This window comes from Prorops nasuta, unplaced genomic scaffold (genome assembly GCF_024137725.1).
Source record: "Prorops nasuta isolate Cenicafe-Biocafe unplaced genomic scaffold, Cenicafe_Pnas_1.2 PNAS00016, whole genome shotgun sequence".
Lineage (NCBI taxonomy): Eukaryota > Metazoa > Arthropoda > Insecta > Hymenoptera > Bethylidae > Prorops > Prorops nasuta.
In genome coordinates, this window is record NW_027116813.1 from 2,903,906 (window position 1) to 2,912,896 (window position 8,991).

The window sequence follows — 8,991 nt, forward strand, 5'->3', positions numbered from 1 at the left end:
ACTCCGTGACCCAAAGTGTTTGACCCTAGTCCCATATAAGTACTCCCTTACCCCAAGTGAGATACCCTAGTCCCATATAAGTACTCCCTGTCCCCAAGTGAGTTACCCTAGTCCCATATATGAACTCCCTGACCCCAAATGAGTTACCCTAGTTCCTTTATAAGTACACCCTGACCCCAAGTGTGTTGCCCTAATCCCATGTAAGTACTCCGTGACCCAAAGTGTGTGATCCTAGTCCCGTATAAGTACTCCCTGACCCCTAGTGAGTTACCCTAGTCCCATATATGTACTCCGTGACCCCAAGTGAGTTACCCTAGTCCCTTTATAAGTACACTCTGACCCCAAGTGTGTTACCCTAGTCCCATGTAAGTACTCCGTGACCCAAAGTGTGTGACCATAGTCCCATATAAGTACTCCCTGACCCCTAGTTAGTTACCCTAGTCCCATATAAGTACTCCCTGACCCAAAGTGAATTACCCTAGTCCCATATAAGTACTCCCTGACCCCTAGTGAGGTACCCTAGTCCCATATAAGTACTCCGTGACCCAAAGTGTGTGACCCTAGTCCCATATAAGTACTCCCTGACCCCAAGTGAGACACCCTAGTTCCATATAAGTACTCCCTGACCCCAAGTGAGTTACTCTAGTCCCATATAAGTACTCCCTGACCTCAAGTGAGTTACCCTAGTCCCATATAAGTACTCCGTGACCCAACTTGTGTGACCTTAGTCCCATGTAAGTATTCCCTGACCCCAAGTGAGTTAACCTAGCCCCTTTATAAGTACTCCCTGTCCCCATGTGAGTTACCCTAGCCCCTTTATAAGTACTCCCTCTCCCCAAGTGAGTTACCCTAGTCCCATATAAGTACTCCCTAATCCCAAGTGAGTTACCCTAGTCCCTTTATAAGTACACCCTGACCCCAAGTGTGTACCCTAGTCCCATGTAAGTACTCCGTGACCCAAAGTGTGTGACCCTAGTCCCATATAAGTACTGCCTGACCCCAAGAGAGTTACCCTAGTGCCATATAAGTACTCCCTGACCCCAAGTGAGTTACCCTAGTCCCATATAAGTACTCCCTGACCCCAAGTGAGTTACCCTAGTCCCATATAATTACTCCGTGACCCAAAGTGTGTGATCCTAGTCCCATATAAGTACTCCCTGACCCCAAGTGAGATATCCAAGTCCCATATAAGTACTCCCTGTCCCCAAGTGAGTTACCCTAGTCCCATATATGTACTCCCTGACCCCAAGTGAGGTAACCTAGTCCCATATAAGTACTACCTGACCCCAAATGAATTACACTAGCCCTTTTAAAAGTACTCCCTGACCCCAAGTGAGTTACCCTAGTCCCATGTAAGTATACCCTGACCCCAAGTGAGTTACCCTAGCCCCGTTATAAGTACTCCCTGTCCCCAAGTGAGTTACCCTAGTCCCATATAAGTACTCCCTAATCCCAAGTGAGTTACCCTAGTCCCATATAAGTACTCCCTGACACCAAGTGAGTTACCCTAGTCCCATATAAGTACTCCGTGACCCAAAGTGTTTGACCCTAGTCCCATATAAGTACTCCCTTACCCCAAGTGAGATACCCTAGTCCCATATAAGTACTCCCTGTCCCCAAGTGAGTTACCCTAGTCCCATATATGTACTCCCTGACCCCAAATGAGTTACCCTAGTCCCTGTATAAGTACACCCTGACCCCAAGTGTGTTGCCCTAATCCCATGTAAGTACTCTGTGACCCAAAGTGTGTGATCCTAGTCCCGTATAAGTACTCCCTGACCCCTAGTGAGTTACCGTAGTCCCATATATGTACTCCGTGACCCCAAGTGAGTTACCCTAGTCCCTTTATAAGTACACTCTGACCCCAAGTGTGTTACCCTAGTCCCATGTAAGTACTCCGTGACCCAAAGTGTGTGACCATAGTCCCATATAAGTACTCCCTGACCCCTAGTTAGTTACCCTAGTCCCATATAAGTACTCCCTGACCCAAAGTGAATTACCCTAGTCCCATATAAGTACTCCCTGACCCCTAGTGAGGTACCCTAGTCCCATATAAGTACTCCGTGACCCAAAGTGTGTGACCCTAGTCCCATATAAGTACTCCCTGACCCCAAGTGAGACACCCTAGTTCCATATAAGTACTCCCTGACCCCAAGTGAGTTACTCTAGTCCCATATAAGTACTCCCTGACCTCAAGTGAGTTACCCTAGTCCCATATAAGTACTCCGTGACCCAACTTGTGTGACCTTAGTCCCATGTAAGTATTCCCTGACCCCAAGTGAGTTAACCTAGCCCCTTTATAAGTACTCCCTGTCCCCATGTGAGTTACCCTAGCCCCTTTATAAGTACTCCCTCTCCCCAAGTGAGTTACCCTAGTCCCATATAAGTACTCCCTAATCCCAAGTGAGTTACCCTAGTCCCTTTATAAGTACACCCTGACCCCAAGTGTGTACCCTAGTCCCATGTAAGTACTCCGTGACCCAAAGTGTGTGACCCTAGTCCCATATAAGTACTCCCTGACCCCAAGAGAGTTACCCTAGTGCCATATAAGTACTCCCTGACCCCAAGTGAGTTACCCTAGTCCCATATAAGTACTCCCTGACCCCAAGTGAGTTACCCTAGTCCCATATAATTACTCCGTGACCCAAAGTGTGTGATCCTAGTCCCTTATAAGTACTCCCTGACCCCAAGTGAGATATCCAAGTCCCATATAAGTACTCCCTGTCCCCAAGTGAGTTACCCTAGTCCCATATATGTACTCCCTGACCCCAAGTGAGGTAACCTAGTCCCATATAAGTACTACCTGACCCCAAATGAATTACACTAGCCCTTTTAAAAGTACTCCCTGACCCCAAGTGAGTTACCCTAGTCCCATGTAAGTATACCCTGACCCCAAGTGAGTTACCCTAGCCCCGTTATAAGTACTCCCTGTCCCCAAGTGAGTTACCCTAGTCCCATATAAGTACTCCCTAATCCCAAGTGAGTTACCCTAGTCCCATATAAGTACTCCCTGACACCAAGTGAGTTACCCTAGTCCCATATAAGTACTCCGTGACCCAAAGTGTTTGACCCTAGTCCCATATAAGTACTCCCTTACCCCAAGTGAGATACCCTAGTCCCATATAAGTACTCCCTGTCCCCAAGTGAGTTACCCTAGTCCCATATATGTACTCCCTGACCCCAAATGAGTTACCCTAGTCCCTGTATAAGTACACCCTGACCCCAAGTGTGTTGCCCTAATCCCATGTAGGTACTCTGTGACCCAAAGTGTGTGATCCTAGTCCCGTATAAGTACTCCCTGACCACTAGTGAGTTACCCTAGTCCCATATATGTACTGCCTGACCCCAAGTGAGTTACCCTAGTCCCTTTATAAGTACACTCTGACCCCAAGTGTGTTACCCTAGTCCCATGTAAGTACTCCGTGACACAAAGTGTGTGACCATAGTCCCATATAAGTATTCCCTGACCCCTAGTTAGTTACCCTAGTCCCATATAAGTACTCCCTGACCCAAAGTGAATTACCCTAGTCCCATATAAGTACTCCCTGACCCCTAGTGAGTTACCCTAGTCCCATATAAGTACTCCGTGACCCCAAGTGAGACACCCTAGTTCCATATAAGTACTCCCTGTCCCCAAGTGAGTTACCCTAGTCCCATATAAGTAATCCCTGTCCCCAAGTGAGTTACCCTAGTCCCATATAAGTACTCCCTAATCCCAATTGAGTTACCCTAGTTCCATATAAGTACTCCCTGACCCCAAGTGAGTTACCCTAGTCCCATATAATTACTCCGTGACCCAAAGTGTGTGATCCTAGTCCCATATAAGTACTCCCTGACCCCAAGTGAGATACCCAAGTCCCAAATAAGTACTCCCTGTCCCCAAGTGAGTTACCCTAGTCCCATATAAGTACTCCCTGACCCCTAGTGAGTTACCCTAGTCCCATATATGTACTCCCTGACCCCAAGTGAGTTACCCTAGTCCCTTTATAAGTACACTCTGACCCCAAGTGTGTTACCCTAGTCCCATGTAAGTACTCCGTGACCCAAAGTGTGTGACCATAGTCCCATATAAGTACTCCCTGACCCCTAGTGAGTTACCCTGGTCCCATATAAGTACTCCCTGTCCCCAAGTGAGTTACCCTAGTCCCATATAAGTAATCCCTGTCCCCAAGTGAGTTACCCTAGTCCCATATAAGTACTCCCTAATCCCAAGTGAGTTACCCTAGTTCCATATAAGTACTCCCTGACCCCAAGTGAGTTACCCTAGTCCCATATAATTACTCCGTGACCCAAAGTGTGTGATCCTAGTCCCATATAAGTACTCCCTGACCCCAAGTGAGATACCCAAGTCCCAAATAAGTACTCCCTGTCCCCAAGTGAGTTACCCTAGTCCCATATAAGTACTCCCTGACCCCTAGTGAGTTACCCTAGTCCCATATATGTACTCCCTGACCCCAAGTGAGTTACCCTAGTCCCATATAAGTACTCCCTGACCCCAAGTGAGACACCCTAGTTCCATATAAGTACTCCCTTTTTTTTTTTTTTTTTTTTTTTTTTTTTTCCGACGCTTTGCGAGGTAGGGGGAAACTTCTTAAAGCCTTACGGCTTGTTAAGTACCTCCGGCGGCCGATGTTTTGGCCAGAGGTTATGTGGGATTCTAACCCACCAAAACCCCCTACCTGCCCCCCTACCCGGTACCAAGCATAGCTTATAACATCAGGTAGGAGGGTATACGCTCTACTCTACGACCGTATGCGGTCATCCCAAGACAAACAAAAACCCCAGACTCTACCCCACCCCAGAGGAGAGAGCAGCAGACTCCTCAGCTCGGACTCTACTGTCCTTGGAGGTGAGGACCCTAACCGAGAAGCTGGAAAATGCATTCCAAGCTCTCGGCGTACTCGTAACATGGGACACAAGGGTCTCCACCTCCAACGAGGGCACACCTAAAGCATCACAGAGTTCTGCTCTTTCGCATTCCCACAGGGGACACCACAACAGCGTGTGCTCCGCCGTATCCGCGACCGGATTCGGGGAGCACCAGCAGTCGGGAGTCGCCCTGCGGCCCACCCTCGCGCGATGACTCATGAAACTACCATGCCCCAGGAGCATCTGGGAAACATGGTAGTTCAAGCTTCTACAATTAGCAGCCAGCCAGGACCGGATGTCCGGGATGAGGCGGTGGGTCCACCTACCCCGACCATCCGAGTCCCATGCTGCCTGCCATCTCTCTACTAAATTAGCCCTCGTCAATCTCCGCGCTTCGGCCACGCCAGCCGAGGAGCCACCCGCACGCGACGCATCGTACACCTCCCTGCGCTCCAAAGCTAAAAGATGGGCCGGTGGTATGCCCGAGATTACTAATAGCGCACAGGACGAAGCCGTACGACACGCGCGGGAAACCCTCAGCGCCATGACCCTCTGCGCGGAGATTAGGGACCTCGCAATGGTTGGGCGAGAGGCAGCCTCAGCCCAGCAAGGCGCCCCGTAAAGAAGAATGCTGTGCACTAAATTCGTGTACAACATCCTTCCCGAGACCCCCGACCCACCCACGTTCGGCAATAAATTACTCAACGCCCACCCAGCCTTTTTGGCTTTTCCCACCATGCAATCAATGTGAAACTTGAAGGAAAGACGACGATCCAACCACACACCGAGGTATTTCGCCCGCGGGGAGACGGAAACCGTCTCGCCCCCGACCGAAAACCGCGGAGCCCGATCAGACCGCCTCCTAGAGAAGAAAACAGCCTCCGATTTGGAGACGTTCACCTCCAGGTTCCTCCCCTCAAGCCACAGAACGATACGCGACAAAGCCCTGTTAGCCTTCAACTGCAAGGACCCGACGCTTCCCGCAGACACACACAATGCCGTATCGTCCGCGTAACAAGTCAACGTGCAGCCCTCCGGGAGACTCAACCGCAGCAGACCGTCGAAACAAATGTTCCACAGGAGAGGTCCTAAGACCGATCCCTGCGGAACACCCGCCCCAACGCGCCACTGCCGTCCAGCGCACTCAATGACCCGGTCCCCCAGGTAACTGCGGACTATATCCACAATCACCCCCGGGACCGCGCCATTAGCGGCCAGGGCCTCCAAGATGGCCGCATGCGACACAGAATTGAACGCGTTCTTAATGTCGAGAAGGATTACGGCCACGCGTTTGCTCCGGTACACAGACCCCCGAAGGGCGATCCGAATAAAATTCTGGACAGCCGATACGGCATCCATGGTACTTCTACCAGGACGGAACCCGTATTGACCGTCCGCGAGAGGTGCGACCCCCTCATAAACCTCCGTAAGACGAGCGACAACTACCCTCTCGAACAACTTCCCCACCACCGGTAGGAGAGATATGGGTCTGAAGCCCCCGATCCCTTTCGGGATTAGGACAACCCTCGCCCTCCTCCAGATAGCGGGAAAGTCGCCGAGTTCCAGGCAGCGGTTGAACAACCGGGCAAAATCAGCGGGGCAGCTCATTGCTGCAACCTTAACCACTTCCGGGAGAATGCCATCGACACCAGGGGCCCCCTTTGCAGGGGACCTCCCGGCAGCCATGACAATCTCTGTTTCCGTGATGAGATCAGACTCCAAGATCGGCCTGGTGTTACCGCGAAACACGAATGGAACGCCCCCAGGCCTCACTTGCGACGTCGAGAAAAGACTCTCAATCGCAACCACCGTCTCAGACTCCGTCAGACTAGCAGATGTCTGTCTCTTCAATCTCTTGTAGGCCACCCAGAAGGGGCGACCCCAAGGATCTGCCTCCACTTCATTCACCAGCGCCAACCATGCGGCCCGCTTCCTCTCGCGTATAGCGGAGGAGAAAGCGGTTCTCGCCGTCTTATAGGCTTCGCGCAAGTGAACTTCCGTATTGGCACCCCTCGACCTCGACCACCTCCTGCGGGCAGCATTCGCTGCCTTACGGAGACGGTCGAGGTCCTCACACCACCAATACGCTGCTTTCCAGCGCTTGGCAGTTCCGTGAGCCCTGGGCATAGAAGCGTCGGACGCCCCGACGAGTCTCCGGAGATAACCCTCCGGCGAGACGCCCGAGCCGTCACCGCCGACGTCCGCCCCGGCCCTCCCCCGCCCGGACGGAGGGGAAGCTGAGCTGCTCGAGGCTATTCCCCACGCAAATGCCAATTCGCATAAGAGTGGGTCGAACCTCGAGCGAACCCAGCGCACCCCCCGCTCCGGCGAGGCAGGGCCAGGACCCCCATCCGTGAGAATCCACTGGATGAAGCGGTGATCGCTCAGAGTCTCGTCATCGAGCACCTCCCAAGAGACTACTCTCGAGGCGATCGACGACGATACCCAGGTGAGATCTATTATACTACCACGGTCGCCTGAGACGAAGGTCGGAGAACGACCTCGGTTGAGCAATGTCAACCCGAGCTGACCGCCCCATTCCTCAACAAGCTCTCCACGTCGGTTAGTGCAACCGGATCCCCATGATGTCGACCACGAGTTGAAGTCTCCACCAATGAGGACCGGCACCCCATGCTCCCTGACACTCCCCGCCAAGTCCTCCAGGAAAGCCTCGAACTCCCCGATGGGGGCATTAGGGGTAAAGTAAACACTGTACACCCCAATGTCCCCAACGAGAGACGAACAAAACCCCCGACCGGACGAGACGGATGCCAGTTTGCACGAAGCACCGGGCAGCATAGCCGAATCCCCCCCGACATCCTCCAAGCCGGTGCTTGGGAAATTACTATTCCTATGCTGCTCTGAGACAAGGCAGACCGTGTACTCGCCAGAGTACGTGCAATGGACGGCCAAGTCCTGAGCAGATCGCGAACGATTGACATTGATCTGGAGACCCTTCATGTACGTCTCGATCCTCTCCACACCCCGATCGATCCGCACGCTGAAGAGCCCCCAGCGTGATCATGCGCAAGCCCCGAGTCCCTACAGGCGAGACAACAAGGAGAACCCCTACAACTGGCAGAGGCATGACCCCCCTCCCCGCATCTCCAACACAGCCCCGAACGGTCTGTGATGAATTTGCAGCTACCCGAGGTGTGACCGAAGTGGTGACACCTCTTGCACCGCACGATACTGGTCGCAGGGCGAACCCTGCAGACCACCCACCCAACGCGAACGCGCCCAAGCCGCAACAACTTGCCAGCCACCTCGGGTGGCATGGAAGCGCCGACGGCCCAGGAGCCCCCACCAGTTCTTCGCGGCGCGGAGACTCTAACCCCGGCTGCCTCCTCGCCCAGTGCGGCCAGAAGGGCCGCACGCACATCCTCCCCGGACGAAACCCCATCGAGGTCCCGGATCTCCACCCTCTCCATCGGAGAGAGAGCAGAGACCGGAATCCCGTTACCCAACGCCTCCGCGACCGCCCCCGCGAGCGTGGACGCGGAGCCCCCTCCATTGTTCAGCTCAATCAGGAGGTCTCCCCTGCGAGTCCTCCTGATCGACCTGACCTCAACCCCGACCTTACCGGGGTACACCCTTTCCTTCAGCAACCTCATCGCCCCCCCCTACCCATCCGACCGGCACGCTACGAGCACGGCCTGGGCACGGGGGCGACGAGGAGGTCCCCCAACCCTACCCGAATGAGGAGGACGGGATATCGGGGCCGGCCCCAAATCCCTCCTCCCCCTTCCCTTCCGCCCAGCCACGACCGACCATTGCACCCCCTCCTCCCGCGGAGGAGATGCCGTAGCCACTGGTGGCGGGCCAGCTGCCCCAGAGGCCCCCTCCTTCGGCGGAGAAGGCGTCCCCAGGGCAGCTCCCCTTTTCGCGCCCCTTTCCCTATTGCCGCTTCCACCCGACTTAATCGAAACCCCCCTCCCCCCTTTAGAAGTCGGTGGAAGCGGAAGCGACGTCTGCGTACCCTTATTCTTCAGCGCTGGCCGTTGCACCTCTTCTCGCGCTTCGTCCCGCTCCCTCGTCTCAAGAAGCACAGGGAGAAGTGACCCACAATCCTGGGTCGCAGCTCCCTGCACCTCCTGCACAGCGGAGACGACGAGATCCCGC